This window comes from Arvicola amphibius, chromosome 1 (assembly GCF_903992535.2).
Source record: "Arvicola amphibius chromosome 1, mArvAmp1.2, whole genome shotgun sequence".
In the NCBI taxonomy this organism is placed as follows: Eukaryota; Metazoa; Chordata; class Mammalia; order Rodentia; family Cricetidae; genus Arvicola; species Arvicola amphibius.
In genome coordinates, this window is record NC_052047.1 from 168,149,839 (window position 1) to 168,166,802 (window position 16,964).

Consider the following 16,964-nt stretch of genomic DNA (forward strand, 5'->3'; position numbering starts at 1 on the left):
CCCTTTGGTTTGCATCTTTCTAGGTCTTTATTTATCTAATCCATATTACTTAATTTGTTACCATACAGTGGCTCATAATTGTTTATGGTGTTCTCCCCCCACCCCGATATTCTTCTCATCTCTATGTGGTTGTTAGCTGAATTCTTTCTTCTATTCCTGGTTTTAATAATCTGAATATTCTCTCAGTGTCTCCATTTTGTTAAAGGTTTAGTTGACTTTTTCAAGTAATTTGCTGGTTTTTAAATTTTCTGTATTGTTTGTCTGTTCTCCACTCCATTAATTTCTACTCCAGGTTTTGCTATTTTTTCTATCTATTTAGTGTATGTTTTCTGTTCTCAGCTTCCAAAGTCTTACAGCAGAAGACTAAGTCATTGATTTGAGATTTTTTTTATTTTAAATAATAAATTTAGTTTTTCCTCTTTGTACCACTTAAGCTGACTCTCTTAAGTTTCGCTGTATTATATGTAAATTTTTATCTCAAAGTGATTTATTTTTGTTATTGTTTGACCTGTTGGGCATTTGGAAGTGTATCATATAATATATGTTTAAGTCACTTAAATGCATTTGTTATTAAGTTCATGTCTCATTTCATTGTGGATGGAGTACATTGCATAGACTTTATAGCCTTCTTAATTTATTGACTCTTTTTTCTTCCCTAGCATATGGTCTAGGACGTTCCACATGTCCTTGCCACTTCAGCTGGCAGATGCAGTGTCCGTGGATACCTGTCGGGTAAAATTCACTTAAGTGTGGCTCAGCTCCTCTGCTTGGGCACCATCTGCCTTGTTCCTGATGGTATTAAAATTGGAGCACTGAACTCTTCAACCATCATTGTTAAATCTCTGCCTTCATTTTTAAATATTTCTTTCTTTATTTTAGTTTTGGTTCACAGGATTAGGCTCTATATTTAGGTATTTAAATATCCATAGCTCCCTGGTGGAATGTCCCCTTTATCATAACCCTTTTTTTTTTTCATCTTCTGTAAGATTATGGATAGAAGTCTGTTTTGCTTGTTTGCCTGTTTTCAATCTGTTTAAGTCTTTGGGTGTACAGTGTGTCATTTGTAGGTACTGTATTGTTGAATTTGGTTGTTTTATTGGATCTGATACTCTGCCTTTTGTAGAATTGTTCAGTATCCCTCCCCTGTGTGTGACTGTTGGTACAATTGTAGCTACACCTGGCATTTTGCTTTTCTGTTTTCCATGTGCATCCATTTGCTAAAGCTACCATAAAAATTACCATAAAATTGGTGACTGACACCACAAAAATTTGTTGTCTCACAGTTTTGGAGATTGGATGTTCAAGATCAAGGTGTCAGTGGGTTCAGCCAGGTCTAGAAGCTGTAAGAGAAAGAACTTGGCTTTGGCTGTGTTCCTGATCTTGTTCATGTCGTCTGTCTATCTACACTGTGTCCAAATTCATATTCCCCTAAGGACACCTGACACATTGGATTAGGGCCAAGCATGACTTTGATGACCTCGTTTTAAAGTAAATACCTCTGCAAAAATCCTGGCTCCAGGTTATCATATCTGAGGTCCTGGGGCTCAGAACTGTAACATGGGAATTTGGGGAGAGACCTAGCACAACACATAATGATCCATCTCAAGCCTTTTCCAGTCTTTCAGTGCTTCTCTTGATTATGGGATCCTTCCTAACATCATCACCCTGTGTTTGAATTCTGCACATAGCAGTCCTTTTAAGCCTTACCATTACTAGCATAAGTTTTCAGGCTTCATTTTAGATTGTGCAAACTTTATTCCAATGCTCGGAACTCTACTGCTTCATGTCTGTGCTGCTTGTTCTCTATACACCACAGCTACCCATGTTGTGATGCAGTGCACTGCTGGAATTATTTACGCAGTTCGTGCCTCCTATAGTATCTGATAGAGGAGAGGTGATGGAGGAGGGTCTCGCCGGGCCCGCTCGCCATGGCTCCGCGATGCGCCTGTTGGGGAGGCTGAGAAGGGCAGGTGCAAGCATGTGCTTACATAGCTTGTAATGTACCTTAACTTGTTTGCCTCTTCATCTGGTCCTACAGTTTGGGGTCCCAGGTGCTGTTGTTTTCAACACAGCTTTGTTCCACTCACTCCCCTTTTTGCTGTGAGGATCAGATCAATCACATTTCTATACGTTAGCGATCCCACATGTAATTATTTACATACCGTCTCCTGCAGCTGCTTCTTAAGTGGGTTAAGATGAATGAGAAGGGTTGTCATCTGTGTTGTCTTTGTGGTTACTTAAATTAACTCTCAGGGCTCTTGGTATTTTCATGAAGGTTTAAATTACTTCCTCTGATCACTCGTGTTTTTTATCCTGAAGAACTTGCTATCTGTTGTAAAGAATTCTAACTGCAACACATTCTCTCTGCTTTGTCCAGGAATGTTGTGATTGTGCCTCTTATTTTGAAAGGTTGCTGGTGTATATAAATTTCTGGTTGACAAGCTTTGCTTTTCCTTCAGTACTAAATGCATCATTCCATTCTGTGGCCTCATTGTTCTGGAGAGAAGTTAGCTGTTACATTTGAGGGCTTCCTTGAACATGCCATGCTATTTTCTCTTACAGATTTTAGGGTTTCCTCTCTGACTTTGTCAACAGAAGTCACCATAAGTGGTGGCCGTGGAATCTTTGATTTCATCCTTGTTAGGTCAAGTTGAGCTTGTTGAAAGCACACACCACTATCATTCATCCACTCTGAGGACTTCTCAGCTACTCTTGGTTATTCACACTTCCACCACCCCCCTTCCACTGTCCCCCTCCACGCTCAGCAGTGCTCTCAGGGGCGGGCCCATGTTTCTTCAGGGCTCTGTTCACTTTTTCCTCTCACTCCCTCCATTACTTTAGATTACGTAGACTAAACCACTCTGTCTTTAAGACTGATTCACCCGGCAGTTGAGATCGGCTCTTCAGTCGGGTCTGGATTCTTAATGTAATGGCTGTACTTTCAACTCTAGAAACTTTTGTTGAGTTTCTTGGTTACAATTTCTCTTCATTTTTAGTCTCTCTCTGATCCCCTCTTCCTTTACTTCTGTGAACATGGTTTTCAGTAGTTTTAACATATTGTGGTGGCCGTGTTAAAGACCTGTTAAGAGAAGTGCTCTTGCAGGCAGTTTCTGAAACCCATTTTCCCCACTCCCGGAGTATGAGAATGGTTTAACAAAAATCTCATAGTTTATTGTTGTTGTTGAAAACTGAACATTTTTATGCTAAAGGAACTCCTAATACCGATTTCCCCCTTTCCATAATTATTTTGTAACATTCATTGTTTGTGAAGTCACTTGGTGGCATATCCTAACAGAATCCATTGCCCATGGTGTGGCCCATCTGATGGCAACCCTGAAGGGCTGTAGCCTTTGGTGTGGCATCAATCCCTGGGAGGGACTGGGTTCTATGTTCCTTTGTGATTGCTGTAGGACTGCTTGCCTTGTCAGAGTCATGCCCTACTGGAAGGGTCCACTAATTGCTGCTAATTCATTTATAAAATAATGCTTCAGTGCATGCATGGCTTCACGGTCTGATCCAGTTGAACTAGGGCTCCTTGACAATTCCAGGCTTTGGGAGGCAGGGCAAACTGCTCATCTTCACAGTCATTTCTTCACCTGGTTATCTGTGGTGATCCAGGTGGCCTGTGGTTTGCTGGTTGCTTCCACTGAGCTAACATCATGCCCGTAAGTGTTAATATCAAAGTCCACTGTCCTCTGAGAAGATCTTCTCCATACTGTTTTGAATCAACCCAGTGGGCAGATCCCTACATGCCGTGGTCAAATCTCTGAGCCACTCTCCAGGTCTGCGAGAGCAGGGTAATAATCTGCTTCTCTTACATGGTGTTCTTGCTCTGTGAGCTGGGCACTGGACAAGCGCAAGTAGCACCTAACTCTCCCAGTGTGCAACCTTCTCCCTGTGAGAAAGCTGAGGTCAGGATCATTGGACCGCCTATCATCTACTTTCTGTTCCTGGTTGAAGCAGTGGAACTCTCAATAAAGCTGGTGGAAGAAAGACGCCCTCAAAACCTTGGCCACATCAATCTAAAAACTAACTTCTGAGGAGGTGGTAAGAAAATGCTGGCTGTGTATTCATCCTAGAAAGACTCAATAACACTTGAGCTCTTTGTGGGAGAAAGTTTCCTCCTGCATGCTGAGGGAGGGGTGAAGGGTGAAGAAGAGCCGACTGAGGTTTAAGTGTTATCAGAAAGTCTACATCCCCTTTGCATCTTCGAAGTAGAGTATGTGCAGGTTTGATATACATATGCATCACATAATGATTATCACCTTAATCAATACATCAGTTACCACCCTGTTTTAAATTAGATCCCCCAGAACCCGTTCCCACTGACATAGAAATCTTGCACGCCCTTTGGTGGATGTTTTCCAACTCTGCTCACCCTTCAGCTCCGGCAGCCACTATCACACTCCAGTTTACCTCTTCAAATCTCACGTGTGAACGGCTTGCACAGTTTCGCCATTTCTGTGGCTTCTTCCTTTAGCATACTGTTCCTTAGTATCCTGAACGTGTTCCCGTGTGACAGAGCGAGAGCCTGCTGCACGCACGCTGCGCTGCCTTCTCTCCCTACCTTGGCTCCTGTGGATGTTCAGTGGCGAACATGAGCGCAGGTGTTTCTTTGCCTTGACGGCATTTCCTTCAGTCACCTCAGTGGTGGGATCGCTGTGCCACATGGTAGTTCAGACTTCACTTGTTTTTCTTCTTTCTTTTTTATTTAAATCTCTAAGTAGTTTTGCATAGGTGCTGTACCAGCTAGGATCCATACCTTTCCCCCTGTTTTCCCAGTTTGTAGGAGTCTCATCTTCATGGGGTCGGGGCTATCTTGACCAGTGAAGGGATATGCTGCTATCTCTTAATTTGCATTTCTCTAACGATTTGTGATTTTGAACACTTCATTTTATGCATTCATTGGCCACTTGTATGTATATCTAATTTGTGGGGAAAAAAATCTATTTCACTCCTTTGCTCCTTTTGATTTTGAAACATTTTTATTTACTTACTGGATGGCAGTAATTACATAGTTTTAAAGATTAAAGTGTCATGATCAGTTCATTTATACATTGTATCATTATCAACTCAAGATAGTTATGCTATTTACCATCTCTAATATTTCCAATTTATTCTAATGTTGTGATGAGAACATTAGAAATCCTCTTGTCAAGTTTTGTTGAATTCTACCACAAAATATTTTGACTATAATCATTGTACTACTATAAATTATCTGGCTGTGACTTTGCATCTGTTAGCCTATTTCTTCTCACCCTCCTCTACGTTTCCTGTTTCCTCATAACAGTTGTGAAGCATTTATCTAATTATTCTTAATCGATAAAAACTCAGGAGTCAGTCAGATATGGGGGTAAGAACCTGATTGATCAGAGAAACAGCAGAGAAGTAACGAGTGACCTCCTCTCTGTCTCCTTCCTAGACCCAAAAAGAGGGTCAAGACTCTTTCTAAAATCCCTCCCTTCTACTTGTGTCTCTCTATAATTCCCTACTCCTTCCTGCCCTCAGTCCTCTAAAATCTCTATAGCTGGTTTTGGTCAGCTAGTAGCTAGCTCTGTGCTCCGATTCAAAGTAAACTTTATTGATAGTCTCAGGAGTGTCAGAGTGTCATTAATATCTCACAATAGTTCCCCCCTTTTGTCTAAATAAAAAGGAAAGGTTTTAAGTCTAACACAGTGAAACTACATACAATAAGAAAAATTATGAGGTAAAAATTACATTCGCAATATACAGTTCATTTGCATTTGTCAAATTCAGAGAAAAGACTCCATAATCTATCCTATCTTGGTGAGTTCAAAGTTCTGTACCTAATTCACTTTCTATCCTAACTTGTATTATGAATCTAAATCTATCTTTTGAGACCTCAAAACATTTTCTTAGATAAAAAAATTAAGCTTTTATGTCTCTCAACTTCATACACTCTACACCTCTTTTGTGAGTTTCTCTTCTGAATTTGTTAACAAGGAAATCTGTAACAATAACTATCTAGTCTTCAACACCATCAAAGACCATAGAAGGATATAATATTACCTGAGTAAACAGGAATTGTAAACCAAACAACTTCCAAAACTATAGAAAGGACAGAGACATCTGGCTTCATGCAGTTACCCAAGTTTCCTCTACAACATTGTGTCATTCATTTTTGGCCTTTCAGGCTTAGAATATCTGACAGACTTTATTGTGAAGCAGAAATTTCAAAGGACTGTCCCATCTTGTCTTAGCAAAGTTTGACAGTCGTCTTATTTTGTGTCCTGTTTTTCCAATTTGAACTGCATATTGTCTGTAGTCAAGACACAGGAAGTTTCTTACACAGATGGCTAACATTGCTAAAATGAAAGCAACTCCATTTAGAGGTTCTTATGTGCTCATTATCCTTTTATAAAGTAAATTGTTGTTACTAGGAGCAGATGTGTCTCATTGTCATAAGAAGCTTCATGTTATTAAACTGTTTTAAATGCTGTATTGTCTAGGTCTTGGAAATGGTTGAAGACCATTTGTATATTTAAAATATATTGCTGTTTGACCTTAAAATCATACCTAATATGGCCACAAATTTTGATTGTTAGATGACTAACTACTAACTTGTATATTTTAATTATACTAAATAATTTATAATAATATCTTTTAAGGACCAGAAATTTACATTGCGTTGTTAAATGAGCTGCATAAGTACAATAACTTATACAAGAATAGAAACATATATACAGTATAACAAAAATAATCTTAAATTTATATCAATATACCAAAATGCATACTAATGTAAAATATTTAAGATTAGTAGTGGCCTTTTTAGTTTACAAGGAGATTCAATAATCTAACCTTTTATCTTAACATTCCTATAGCCCCCTTTTTCATTTCAGAAATGAGATCCCTGTATCTAATCACCTTTGCTTAGTTTTCTCCCTGACTATGACCAATAACAACTTTTAACAACCCTTCTATATAATGATAAACATCCATAAATTATGGACTGACCAAAAACCACCCTTCCCACCTCTTGGGAATGTGGGAATTTTGTTCTTAAAATTACTTACTGCTGTCTAAAGGTGACAGCATCTTTAGGGGACCCTGAGAAAAATAGAGATAATTGTCAAGTCCTGGGGAAACATGCTGTAATATTTTTTATGAGGTAAACTGCTTTCTTATACTTTATTAAACACTTGTCTTGGATGTAATTCAGTGGTGTTCTTATTGTACATTGTCTGAAGTATTACTAAAATCAACCTACACAATATATTATCGTGCAAATTTTTACTTCCAGTGGCCCATACAACACTGATGTATATTTTTTGACTCTTTTTCCTTGTAACATTTTAGTGTACACCAAACAGATGTGAGGCTGTACTGTAATTTAAATAGAATAGTAGCTGTGACATTTGTTGTTCAGTCTCTGTGTAATGGGAAAGTGCAGGACTTATCTGAAGTCCTGGCTAGAGTAGTCTGTGAGGACTACTGCTGGACCCTCTCAGGTAGCAGTTTTGTCCTGAGCAATTTGTAGTCTGAAACTGATCTTTGTGTGGTTTTTGTTAGCTTAATGACATTATCACAACCCAGGTGGACTCATCTTTGTGGGGTCCTATTATCCTTTTGGAGACTTCAAATGTTGCTGTTAGGAATGATCACTGTTCACTGCAAAAAACTTAAGTATTTAAAATGTCATATGCAGCAGATCTTAGAGAGGCTAATGGACCAGAATTTGTTAAGTACATCTGGGGTACCCAAACTTAATTTTTAGTTACCTACTTCAGACTCAAACCCAAAATCATGTACAGGAACTTAGATAAACACTATTTCTAGAATTATTTGGTGCTCTACAAGATCTTATAACTAAATAAATAACAAAATTAATTCAGAATCATCTGGAATAAGTGCAACAGTTTCAATACATAAAACAACTCTTTTAGTATATTGAGAGTTGGTAACTATACTAAGAGGTTCTGCAAAATCTAAAAATACCTTAAGAATAGCATATAATTCTGACTTTTCAACAGAAGGGCTTTGAGTCACTTTACTTAAATTTCCTGACTTATAACCTGCCTTTCCTGATTTATTTGCATCAGTATAGAATGTAGGGGCTCTAGAAATGGGTGTTCCTTACACAGTGTTAGGAAGGATCCAATTTCTTCTCTTTATAAACTGTAGTCTTTTGCTTTGGGATATTTGTTGCTAACCTCCCAAATTACTGCAAACTCTTTGCCAATGTTCATTTTCTGCCCATAATGACTCCATCACCATGAGTTCATAATGAGTTCTGTTCACAAGGAGTTCATTATTAGTAAAAGGCATCACAGTTTCTGCTAAGACTCTTCCTGCTAATTGACGAAATCTTAATTTTCCTTTCAAAATCAATTCAGAAATCTTTTCTATATTGGTCTTTAATTTTTTACTCAATGTGGCAAAAATATCCATTCTAAAATATTGTCTACTCTCTGCATAAGAATTCCTGTAGGATTCAATTAACATTTATTTGACTGTCAATCTGATATCATTCTACTTACAGCCGAAGTCAACCTTTATAAAGAAATAAATAAAAATAAGTGAAGGCTTCTTTTGGACCTTGTATAGTTTTAGTAAATGACTCAGTCCTCTTTCCTGATTCTTCAACCCTGTCACAAGCATTCAAAGCTAGTATACAGCATAGACTCAAGGTGTGATCATCAAATCTAAACTGGCTTTGCAAACCAGCAATCTGGCCCTCAACAAGAAGCTGATCTTGGGAAATTTCCATACCTCTTTCCACACCTTGTTGTTCTATGACCCTAGTTTCCTCTCCCCACTCTGTTTTCCTTTATAACCAAGGACCAACTTCCAATACCACTGTAGCTAAATCTTCCCAGTTTTGTTGAATAATTCTGTTCTGAGTTACCCATGAATTTAGCATCTGCTTCATAAAAACTGAATGCATACCTTATGAAACTACTGCTTCCTTAAATCGCTTCAAATCTAATATTTATATAGCATCACAGTTAACTGCTAAATAGCCTTGGAGAATATCTGGTGATCATTCTTGAGTGGTAACTGAATAAATTAAGGTTGGTTTTCTAATAACCTTGAGCCACTCCTCTTTAGTTTCATAATGCAATGGTGCAGTAAGTTCTGCTCTAAACTCCCTTTTCTGTGTTTGAGTACTTTTCTTAGTTTCATTAGTAGGTCTTTCTAAAGATTGTATCTTATCAAATTACTTTTTAAAGGATAAAATGTGAATTACCAAACTGATAATGTTTATAATCGACATTTCGTCAATTCCAGTTAAGCTTCATTTAATTTTTCCATTTTGAAACCACCGATTGTGATTTAACTCCCTGCACCATAATTTTGTTCCCCATTTTTACTGTGGGTAAAAACTATAAAACTAAATCTCCTCTTAAGAATTCTGGGGTATGTCGGCAAAGTGTGAAACTAGCTGTTGTTGTGCTCCATGTCTGGTAAGAGACATGCAGGCAGTGCAGGGCCTGGCTAAGCACAGCTGCAGCTGCTCTTGTGTAGCTTGGGGCTGAGAATGTGCGGCAGTGGCAGCAGCAGTAAAAATTCAAACAGGTGTCAAGGCAGGTGATGTGGCATGGCAGTGGTCAAAGGAGGGGTTCCAGGGGAAGCCCACAACCCATGTGGAGAGGGAGTAAGACACCTGAAAAGTAGAAACAGGGGGACACATGAAAAAAGCTCATGTGGTGGGAAGTACAAGGTGGAAGTGGCTAACTCTGGTGGTGTTTGGGGCTCAGCTACTTGTGGTATTTGGTGCCAGGGATGAGCAGCAGCTGGAAACTACTATAGGGAAATTGTAATGCAAAAACAACAGACTGGCACAGAGGGCCTTGGGGGAGGGAGAGTAAGCCAGCCATGGTGACAACTCTGACAACTGCAAAGTCAGCAACAAGTGGTCAATGTATGATTTTGTGCCCCTCACTGGATGCCAGATGAAGCATTTATTTAATTATTCTTTATCAATAAAAGCCTGGAAGTCAGATATTGAGGTAGAATTTGATTGATCAGAAAAACGGCACAGAAACGAATAAGTGAATAGTGACTTCCTCTCTCTCTTTCTTCAACCCAAACAAGGTTAGACCTTTCTAAAATCCTCCCTACTACTTCCTGTGTTTTTCTATATATCATCAGTCCTCCAAAGTAATTTTGGTCAGTTAGTAGCTTACTCTGCGCTTTGATTCAAGGTAAACTTTATTGACAGTCTTGGGAGTGTCAGGGTGTGATCAAAATTTTCCATAACACAGTTGTTTCGGTTTATTTTTCTGACATAGGGTTTCTCCATGTAGCCCTGGCTGTCCTGGAATTCACTCTATAGACAAAGCTGGCCTGAACTCAGAGACATGCCTGCCTCTGTCTCCTAAGTACTGGGATTAAAGGCATGCACAACCATGCCTGAAAAAGGCATTATAGTTAGTAATATATTTTGTACTTTTCTTTTTCTTCCTCACCACCTGGCTCAGCAGTTTTGATTTCTATGCTTTGATTTCAGCTACTTTAGATTCTCCCTGTTAGTGAAACTATGAGGCATTTGTCTTTTAGCCCTCCTTTTGCCCTTTTATAAATTAATTTATTTTTTGCTGTTGACTTGCAAGAGTTTCTTATGTATCCTGAATATTAGTTTCTTATCACATAAATGACTTACAAATGTTCTTTGGGTTGTCTTCTCTTTTGTTACCATTTCCTTTCCTTTGCAGAAGCTTTGTAGTTTGACACAGTCTACTTTGTTTTTGCTTTTGTTGCCTGGACTTTGGTCCATCAAGGGGCTTAGCCCTACCTTATTCTAAGGGTTTTATGGTTTTATATCTCACCTGCTTTTCTTTAATCTATTTGCAGTTGTCCTTATAGACAATAAGGGTCCATTTTCCATTTCATTTTTCATGTGGATATCCAGCTTTCCTAGAGCCATTTATTGAAGAAACATTTATTTCCTCCTTGTATATTCACACTGCCCTTGTCTACATTAATTGTCCATGCAGATTTCCTTGAATAAATGTTTCTCCATCTGTACAGCCTTCAGCCATGTACACAGACATTAAATAATTACCAGGCTGTTTTATTTAATGATGTCACCCGTTAAAGTCACATTCTACATACTCCATCCTGGAAGTCACATCTCTACAATTATGTTTAGATGAGACTTAACTGATTAGGGGAAAGGAGGCAAATTAATGTAAATTCAAAGAGAACAAACCTGGAGTGTAACTAATTTGGATATTAGTCGTAATTAGTATCTTCAGATAGATTTATTTGTAGCTCATTAACTGAAAACTTGCTTAATTTGTGCTGTGACTCATTAATTAGAAAGGTAGGAGGAGTGATGGGCTCTAATGTGGTTTGACTTCTTAAATAAATTCCAAGGTTTTAATATCAAATTGCAGTGAAGCATCAAATAGAGAGTGATGGGCAGCAGAGTCAGTGATTATATACATTTTATATAATGCTCATACTTTTGAATGATCTTAAGGGTCAATGTGTTTCCTACTCAGTAACTAGACAGGTCGTGATAAATCTATATCACAACTTATATCTGCAAAACTTGCACAGTACAAAGTGATTTTATTTCATAGTTAACACCGCATCTGATTTAATTAGCTAAGGAATATTTATAGAACACCCTTGCCTAGAAATTCACTGTATTAGGAAATACCGATGACTCAACAAGATACCTGTTTCCAAAAAACCCATCCCAGCATTACTAGTACATTCTAAACCTGTATTAGGGGATGATTCTGAGACAGCATAGCATAATGACAGATGAGTGGTTCAGTGGGATTCAGAGGAAAATTTGGCTTTGTAGACCTGATGTTCTATTTTTTCAGTTGAAACTCTTAAGTTATAAAGAATAGCTCCCCACTCCCTATATCTCATGGATCTTCACTTCAACCACGCATCAATGGGGAGGTTTGTTACTGTTCCATGTAGCGTTAGCTGGGAAGTACTGATATGTGATAATTGTAGGAAATATGAAGGGTTTTCTTCAACATACTCCTTCTTGGGACTACTTAGAATTACTGAAATAAATGTTGCTGTCTCCTTCGATGTTAATTTGTTTAGATGCTCCTATGTCCAAGAAGGGAGATTCTAAGATTTTCCTACCTTATCCTTATAAACCTCAACTCAGGTACTCCCAGGAGACAGCCAGTGTTTCTTTATTCCCATTTCTATGGGGGAATAATGTTCATTGGGCATGAAGAGGAGGCTAAATACTTCATCACCTCAGGCAATGTAAACCACAACTGAGGGGGGAAACAAAATTATGGAACAAAGCTGCCTATGGCTGAAGAGCCCATGAAAGACTATGATGTGCCTTCTGCCAAGAGGTTGCATTGAGAGGAGAGGATGAGACCAGGTGAGGGTCACCACTTCTGAGAGCAACTGTCACTGACAAGAGTTCCTGTCGCAGCAAGTTCCAGGGTACCGTTACTGTCAGCTTCAGTGCTTGGCCATCATCACGGATGGAAGCAGACTCAATGGGGCTACCTTATGAGACCCTGGTTAGAAACATTCACAGGTGGTACTATGAATCCTGAAACTCTTCACGGAGCTGAATTTAGATTCTGAACTATGGCACATTTTCTCTATGTTAATCAAACTGGCTTTAACATCAATGAGAAAAGGAAGGTTGACATTTAATAGATCTCAAGCAAAAGGCAGAAATTGCGATGGGAAGTGCATGAACCTTGCTGTGTGGTTGAGATGGCTTTGCATCCGTGCTCCACTACATTTGTCACCTGACATCTCCCCCGATGGTGACTGTGTTAGTTTCCTTATCACCTTAAAAAATCATAGAGTGGACATAAATGGCTTAGTGAGATAACTTATTATATATGGTATAACCTAGCACATTGCAGGTACTAAAAATACAAAACTGTAGTGCTGTTTCAACTGTATTTTAATAAATAAAGACTGCCTGGAGATCTGAGAGTGAAACAGTCCCACTGGTCAGTTTTATAGACCAAGGGTAGAGTAACACACACTTTTATTCTTAGTAGCCACAATAGCTGTCATACAAACTGGGCAGTGCATGCCTTTAATCCCACTGGTGCACGCCTTTAATCCCAGCACTAAGGAATGTAAGATGGGGAAAGACAGCTCTCAGACACAGTCTCATTCTGAGATTACAGGAGGCAGAATCGCCATTTCAGACTGAGGTCAAGGTAAGAGTCAGTGGCTCACTGTTTTGCTTTTCAGATCTTCAGGTTGAAGCCCAGTTTCTGACCCTGAGTTTTTATTAATCATGCTTCATAAAACCTATTGTGCTCTTTCTTACCTTGACCGCTAGTGAAGTGAAAAGCAATTAACATCCAAGTGGTTCCACCAGTCGAGTTTTTCAGTTACAACTTGTCTTTTATATTCCAGCATCAGCAGCCTAGGAGGATGCAGCCCAGGAGAACTGTTGGATAAAGAGCTAGAGGTCAGCCTGTAGCTGCAGGAGTTAGCATACTATCACAAAAAAAAAAAAAAATGGACCTGCAACTGTTCTTGGCAATTTCATACGTTTTGGAGACCAACATTCTCATTCCATGTGTTCCCCGTGATGACTCCAGAACATACTCTCATTATAATGTCATGGAAGCATTGCAGTTACAAAAGATTTTGTTTCCGAAAAAGGTTTCTAGTATAAGTTCCCTTCACTCCATATACAGAAATGTCAGGCTAAATTTCTTCTAACAATCTTTCTGTTTGACTAATTCTTTCTTGTCCTGGCTCTATGTGTCCTAGCAACATGTTTTGGGGCATTACTTTGTAATCAAAATCTGTACCGTCTTGATTTGATGTGCCTGATAGACAAGAAGAAGATGAGCTGTGATGCTGCGTCTTTGTGAGGTCTGCTTCCTTCTGCAGGCTGTAGACTGCCTTGCTGCTCCTAGATTCTGCGCCTCGTGTTTTTCTGATATTAGGTACATACCATGTGATGGTTTCACGTGGTTCATCCCCATGATCAGCTAAGACAGGGATCAAGGTTGACAAGCATTTCTGTGACTGACAGTTCAGAAGAATCTCAGGTCTATACTGCTTTTTCCCACTTGACTATCAGGGAAATTTAAAAGTTTTGGTTGATAGAAAATGGAAAGGATGTTTTTATTTTAAATATAATTGTTTATATATTGAGAGTTCTCAAATTGTACTGTTTTTTTTTTTCACAAATCAAGTTGTACCCACAATTCATTTACTTAAGTGACTATATCTGACATAATTGAGAAAATATGTATTCATTACAAGCATAAACATTTGAAGCATTATTATATATTAAAAATCTATGTAATTCATAGAGAGACTAATATTTTGGTTTAGTATCAAGTGACTGACATAAAGAACACTTTGAAAAATTTAAAATATTTGCATCTAGGCTATAGTACAAACAAGATAATTTGATTGTTTTTTACATATTCTATATTAACACAACCAAGTTCGAAGAAGTAAACTGAGACATTTGTTTAAGTAATAACATTTATTAAGATTTTATTTTATGCTAAGCCCTACATTACATTGCCTTTTTAAAGGTCTAGCTCTAGCTGGATACACAAATACAATGTTTTATATTGACACAGGAAACAATTACAGTGCATTATGTGTATCTTAAAGAATACTGTGTTCAGGGTCATTGAATATTATAAGTTACTTTATCTAGGATGAGGCATGGGAAGCCAGCCACTAGGACAGTGGTAGGATAAATCTTTCTGATAGAAAAACACAGCCACAAAGAATCATGGCAAAGGAAGAGATGTGAGCATCCATGGCAAGGGACACATGAACAGGGAGTATTGGGATGATATCAAGCATGTACTTTTATTATTTTATTATTATTACTTATTATTACATAAACTGAGTACAATGGTATGTAACTACAATCCTCGCAAGTGAAGGTCAAGGTGGAAAGATACCAACTCTGCTCCCAGACTGAGTTACAAAGGGAATTCCAAGCAAGTCTGAACTACATAATGAAAGCCTATCTATTGAGATGAGTGGGAAAGAGGGAGGGGGAGGAGAAAGAGGAAGAAGATGAGGAGAAGAAGAGAGAATGAGGAGGAAGAAAAGAAAGAAGAGGAAAACAGTTTAGTGAAAACATTGGTTTAAGAGCTTCAACTATATTGCATGCATATCAGAAGCCATTGAGAATTCATTTCTTGGATGTATCTTCTACCTGTAAATAAAAACATACATACATGCATACATATGTCTGTACATACATATGCTTGAGTATCCCCTTGTATTTTAACTTGACTTTGAAATAAAAATTACTTTTTATTTTCCTGTGGGAGCAGCCAGGTTGAGAGGAGCATGGCCCTCTCCTGTCCCCATCATGGCTTATGCCCATCCCCTCATATTGGTGTACTCTGAAAAGGGGAGTCATCTGGAAAGAATGTCACTTTGCCAGCTGTGTCCAAAGCTCCCATTCAACCGGATATTGTGAACTTTGTTCACACCAACTTGAGGAAAAACAACAGACAGCCCTATGCCATCAGTGAATTAGCATGTCATCAGACCAGAGCTGAGTTTTGGGGTACTGGCAGAGCTGTGGCTTGAATTCCCAGAGTTTGAGATGGTGGTACCCACCATTCTGGCCAGGGTGCCTTTGGAAATATGTGTTAGGGAGGCTGCATGTTTATACCAGCCAAAACCTGGCATCATTGGCACCGCAGAGTGAACACAACCCAAAAACGATATGCCATTTGTTCTGCTCTGGCTGCCTCTGCCTTACCAGCTTTGGTGATGTCTAAAGGTCATCGTATTGAGGAAGTTCCTGAACTCCCTTTGGTAGTTGAAGATAAGGTTGAAGGTTACAAGAAGACCAAGGAGGCTGTTCAGCTGCTTAAGAAACTTAAAGTTTAGAATGACATCAAAAAGGTCTATGCCTCTCAGAGAATGAGAGCTGGCAAAGGCAAAATGAGAAACCAACAACATATCCAGCCCAGGGTTTCCTGCATCATCTATAATGAAGATAACGGAATCATCAAAGCCTTCAGAAACATCCCTGGTATTACTCTGCTTAATGTCAGCAAGCTGGACATTTTGAAACTTGCTCCTGGTGGGCATGTGAGACGTTTCTGCATTTGGACTGAAAGTGCTTTGCAGAAGTTAGATGAGTTATGTGGAACCTGGCGTAAGGCTGCTACCCTCAAGAGTAACCATAACCTTCCCATGCACAAGATGATAAACACAGACCTTAGCAGAATCTTAAAAAGTCTAGAGATCCAAAGAGCCCTCTGAGCACCATGCAAGAAGATTCAGTGTAGAGCCTTGAAGAAGAATCCACTGAAGAACCTGAGAATCATGTTGAAGCTGAACCCTAAAGACTATGTGCAGGAATATCATTCTTCACCAGGCCAGAAATCACAAACTCCGGGTGAAGAAACTGGAAGCAGCAACAGCAGCAGCAGCAGCAGCAGCAGCAGCAGCAGCAGCAGCAGCAGCAGCAGCAGCAGCAGCAGCAGCAGCACTGGCTGCCAAAGCAGAGAAGGGGACTGCAGACAAGAAGTCTGCAGTAAGTAAGAAAGAAAAGAAGCCTGTGGCTGTCAAGAAGCAGAAGCCTGCAGGAAAAGAGGCTGCAGCTACAAAGAAACCAGCAGCTGAGAAAAAGCCAGTAGAGAAGAAACCAACCAAAGAAGAGAAAAAGCCTGCTGCTTAATCTATTAAAATTGCTTTCATTCCATAGAACAAATAGAGACAGTCTACTTGAATAAAAACCTGATCAAAGATGCAAAAAATACTGTTTAATTATAAAATACAGCCAATGCTTCTGGAGTCTGGTGCTGAAACTGAGAATGATGTCACACTATAGAAGGAACATAGGTTACTGGTGTGTTCAGACACACTGCAACATCTCAGATTATGAGGAAACTCACCAGTGGCCAAGAAGGAAAGGGTACAAGCATTCAAATGTTGGTCAAAACTTGAAATATGGGATACAAATGGTAATAACAAGGGCTGTGGAATCATAGGCCTAAGCAAGCAAACATTAATCCAGAGTACAAAGTATA

The 16,964-nt window shown here is 39.0% G+C and overlaps 1 pseudogene; it reads left to right on the forward strand.

Annotated features, from left to right (window-relative positions):
• The first annotated feature begins 15,250 nt into the window (after nucleotides 1-15,250).
• On the forward strand, nucleotides 15,251-16,612 carry LOC119802969 (annotated as a pseudogene).
• Nucleotides 16,613-16,964: the final 352 nt, after the last annotated feature.